This window comes from Emydura macquarii, unplaced genomic scaffold (assembly GCF_026122565.2).
Source record: "Emydura macquarii macquarii isolate MOO-44397 ecotype Brisbane River unplaced genomic scaffold, CSIRO-AGI_Emac_v2 contig_453, whole genome shotgun sequence".
NCBI lineage: Eukaryota > Metazoa > Chordata > Testudines > Chelidae > Emydura > Emydura macquarii.
In genome coordinates, this window is record NW_027130590.1 from 1 (window position 1) to 4,987 (window position 4,987).

Genomic DNA, 4,987 nt, shown 5'->3' on the forward strand with positions numbered 1-4,987 from the left:
CTTCCTCTTGGGAATGGTGGTTGTGGAACCCCCGCCCCTAGGACAATGCATCCCTTGCCTTCTGATCAAACAGGTCTCATTCTGATCCATTCCCTCCGAAGGGTCCTCCAAATCGTTCTCTGCCGTAGTACTTGTGCAGAGAGGATGAAAACGATTTCTTACTTCTATCGGCATGGTGGGCACATAGGTTCTCTTTCTTCGGGAGTTCACATGCTGCCAATTTTCTTCCCCGTTCTTCAGTTTCGCCTGCCCAGCCTTCTCTGAATCTTCCTTACACTGTGATGAAGAAGACATCCAACTGGGCAAATTGTGGAATGAAATAAAGAAGTCTGGGGAGAAAGAAAAGGAGTTGCAAGATTGGATAAAGCCTGTGGTCACCGATGAGAGAAAAGCTTTCTGCAAGTATTGCAAAGCCATGATTCGGGCCCGTCATGCAGACCCTTTGCACCATGCAAGGACTGAGAAACATAAGAGAAATGTGCATGATGACAGATCTTTGAGTTCCTGTCTCAAAACCTGCACCCACGATTCACGAAGCGGAGTTCAGTCTGGCTTGCTACATTGCCTGCCATTCAGCGATTAGTTCTGTGGATCAGCTCGGGGAACTTTGCAGAACGGCTTTGGACAGAGCTATAAATGCACACAGGTCCTCAAAGCCAGCGCAGCTCAGGCGCTCCTTCTTGCTGATTGTTATTATCACAGCACAACCCCATGTGGATGGATTTCATCCCAGCCCCATTGCAGAGTCCTGCATGGGGACAGGGAGCTGCCTTGCCCTGGGTCTGCTCGGTTCCGCTGCTGGGCAGGGCAGACTAACTGGTGGAGAGAGCCCTGCACTGGGACCTGGATCCCACAGGACTGGCTGCCATAACAGCGGGGAGCTGGTAAAATGTACTTTGTTGCAGGTGGGACTGGGTGGACAAAAAAACCAGACTGCGGTAATGTGCGGGAAACAAAATGCAAGTTTAGCTGCACCTGCTGTTCAAGTTCACCTTCCTGATCACTGAGTCTGAGCCGCTTTTCAAATGTCTTTCTAGCAGAAACCGAGCGCTGGGAGCAGTTTTTCCATTCAATGTTTTTCAAAAAGCAATAATAATCCTGACATATAAATAACTTGAGTGGTAGCTTTCAAAGCTCTACAAACGGTGCTCAAGCAGTTTAAACCATTCCAGTTTCTTTTAAAACAACTTATTTTTTTATAATCATTAAAACAATCTGTACCTTTTAAGGCAAAATTGTGGTGCAATTTGTATTGACATTGGGTATGATAGACACACGAGAGCAACTTGTCACAAGTAATTTTATGTTCTCAGACCCCATAAAAGACATCGATTGGTGAGTCCCAGTATTCACTAGTTATAGAGGAGAGCACAGACGTCACTACAGTAAAGCAGCTTTGCACAGGAGTGCGGTACTGCAGCACTTCCTCAATGAAATAGGATCTGCATTTTTGGGACCAGTGGGTTTGCAAGGTGAAACATCAGAAGCAATAGGCACAGCACTGATTCTGGTTCTTGAGAGTGCTGCTCTGGATTTTAGTCGGTGTATTAGAATTGGAACTGATAGTTGTAGCGTCATGGTTGGGAAGAACAATTCTGTGCATACACATCTACTCAAAAGGAATCAGCAGCTCACTCTGATTACATGCGTCTGTTACTCAGTCCAGCTGTGTGCCAGTAACACGGTAGCCACACTGCCACCCAAAATAGGCTGTACAGTGAGACATTCCTACACCTGCTTCTCTCACAGCTCCCAGAGGCAGCGTGACTGTATTCAAATATACCAAGTGATCAGTCACAATAAGATGCCACTGAAACTCATGCAGCTGTCGAGTATGAGATGGCTCGCAATTCACGATTCCTGTTTTCACGTTCTGGATCAGTGGGATAACTTACAATTGCATTTTGCCCTGAGCAAAGATAAAGAACGATGCTACGAGGCAAACACCCCGTAACAGCGGTATTGCAATCCTGTGAATAAACTCCATTTACAGTTCCTAACACCAATTCTGGCTGAATTTTCAAGAATCAACAAACTGTTCCAACTGGAATCTGCAGGTAATGCCTCCAAATGCTGGACTCCCTCCGGTCTTTCTTCTGTTCCCTTGTCTCAAGAGTGTTGATTCCACACAGGATTCCTGCATCTGACGCTAAATTCATGGAAGAAAATTTGAATGACCCAGCCAGTTACTTGCCCCTGTCTGCTGTTAATTCCGGCCCAACCTCCAGCATGGCTGTAAAAGATGCGAAGCTGGACAAAGCTGTTGAAGATATGATGAAGGAGAGACGCCGACAATTCCCTGTTGAAGCTGAAGAACAACTGCAGTTGAGACTTCCGGCCAGCATTAACTTGTGGAACTCAATGTCAGCGTTCAGTCACTCAGTTATTCTTTCTCAGGGACAGGGAAAACCTCAGCTACACACCCTCGCTCTGCTGGAACTTTTCAAAGATGACCTGGGCGTCCTGGATGCCCAGAATCAATCCATCAACTGTCAAAAATGGAAGAACACGGATGACAGAAAGACACACCAGTTCTGGGCAGAGGTATACAACTTTGAAGTCTGCAGGGGTGCACAAAGCTGTAAAGATCTACCTCTCTATTCACTTTGTCTACTTGCTATGCCGCTGAGTAACGCTGAGGTGGAACGTGAGTTCTCTCAATTGAACATCATTAAGTCAAAATGCCGGAACAGGATGGGTCAACAGACTCTGAGCAGTGTACTACATATCCGTTGTGGGTTAAGGTGACTGGGTATTTGTTGTAAAGGTTTTGTCCCAATCCAAGATATGCTTCAGTGGTTCAACAAGGGAATGCATCACAGTCAGACAGGAAAGACCACAGACACAGAGCAGGCTGGAGGAGATGAAGACACCGACGAGCAGCTTTTTTGTCTGTAGTTCCAGTTGCATCTCTACGTAAGACATTGTTTTCTCGCTGTAAAAGGAGTGCGGGTGGTGGGTCGTGGCAGGGTGGCCAGTGGGACAGGACTCGGGAGAGAGGCAGGAAGCACGTGGGTGGTGATCACTGAAGTGGTCATCAGTGATGGTGGCTGCTCTTGGAGCTGACTTCATCAACCATGGGGACCGGGCCTACTGTGGGTCTGTCTGGGGCAGAGCCAAACAGCCCTGACTTGCTCAGGAGCCTGCCCCAGGGTCGCTGCAGCTGGGAAGCAAGTAACATGGACGTGTTTGCCTGGCATCTGATGCCTTTGGTAATTGCCTGTCTCTCATGGACCGGGCAGAGATTTGCCTCTTTATCATCTCGCTGGGTCCTATCGCTGTCTGATCTGTCTAATCTGCCGCACTTTCTATCCCAGCCAGTCAGCCAGACTGACTTGTCTAGGTGCCAGCGATGATGGCAGAAGAACAGCAACCTGATCCCCAGCAGCAGTCACCACAGCAGCAGCCCCCCCGGCACTCCCGTGCTGGGATGCCTTTGCCAGCCCCGGTGCCTGGGGGAGGGACAACTTCCCATCTAAAAATGATGTGGACTAGCCTAGAAAAAACTTGGAAGCAATTTTACCAGTAGATGGAGACAGTGCTATAAAATCAGAAAGGTCAAACTGTGCTTTGAGGTTCAGTGGGATTTCCCTGCCTGCTCAATATCGCTGGCTGAAAGAGGAAGAAGAGACCAGGCAGATGTATGATATGGTTGTTAAGATTATAGATGTTCTAAGAAGTCACAATGAGGCACTTCAGGAGAACAAAGACTTGCAGCCTTATATGCCTATTCCCCACGTGTGTGATTCCTTAATACCCCCTGAGGACAGGAACAAAAATGAAGAAGGTCTGGAATAGAGCAGTTGACTTCCTTGCTGCAAATGAATCTAGAGTTCACGCAGAGACACGAAGAATAGGTGGTGCTTACTTCTTGGTTTGGAGATGGATAAAGCCATCTGCAGCATGTGACAAAATTTTAGTTATACTGTCTAAAGTATGGCAAGGCCAAGCTTTTTATCTATGCAGAAGAAATTCACCACCAAACATTTTGACACCATGTCTAAAGATTCACAATATGTTTGACCCAGTCATGGAAATTGGTTATCATTGGCATCTGGCAATTCAAGAAGCAATCTAGGAAAAATGCAGCGATGATGATGGAATTGTTCATATTGCTGTGGACAAGAGTTCACGTGAGGGTTGTGTAGATGTCAAGGGTCTGTCTCCGGAATATGCTGGAAAGGCTTTTAAGGCATTACATGGCTCTTGGTTTGACAGAAAGCTGGTAACAGTAAAATACCTGTGGCTAGATCAATATGATCATCGCTTTCCCCAGGCTCTTACTTGCAACACACCATGGAAACCCAAGTCTGACACCTTCTTCTCTAATCCTCATGAGTCTGACTTAGCATCACAGAATCAAACCTGTGATTTCTAAGCATGTAGAGCCAAGGACACTGCGGTAAGTGACACTTTGGGAGGTGGAGAGGTAGAAGAGGAGAGGAAATAACTCCGTTCCTTAGGCAGAGGCTGCTGCATCCAGGGTGGAATCCTTTGAATTCACCACATTGTCCTCAAATAGCACAGAAGCTAAAACACTACATTTTACTATCCCTGCTCCCATTTTTTTAGTATCTCTAAAAAGTGTACAACGAATAAATGGCTTTCACCATGGCCTGGAGTAAAGTGAGAATATCTGTGAATGAGACAACGTGGCCCCAAAGGGGGAACTTGGGAACTAGCAATCACGCTGCTTAAGTGGGGAGTCAGAACACGTAAGATGCTCAGGGTCAGTTTACACTAGGAAATCTAGTGGAGGGTCACAGAGATGCGTTGGCTAATCCTGATCACATTTCATACTACAGAGGCTGATGCTGCGGAGGCAGAGGTGGGATCCCCAGGCCCATGGGCCTCCCACAAAAGGCCCTGTGGAAATCAGTCCCTCTCAGTGGTGCTTGCTGAATACAGAGGGGGCAGGGTGAAGGTCTAGAGGGAGGGAGGGATTTTTTTTTCTGAAGCACTTTTTTAATCAGATAAGGGTAAACAA

General features: G+C 47.0%; 1 pseudogene; it reads left to right on the plus strand.

Annotated features, from left to right (window-relative positions):
• The first annotated feature begins 2,229 nt into the window (after positions 1-2,229).
• Positions 2,230-4,378, plus strand: LOC137146682 (inner nuclear membrane protein Man1 pseudogene; annotated as a pseudogene).
• The last annotated feature ends 609 nt before the right edge of the window (positions 4,379-4,987 follow it).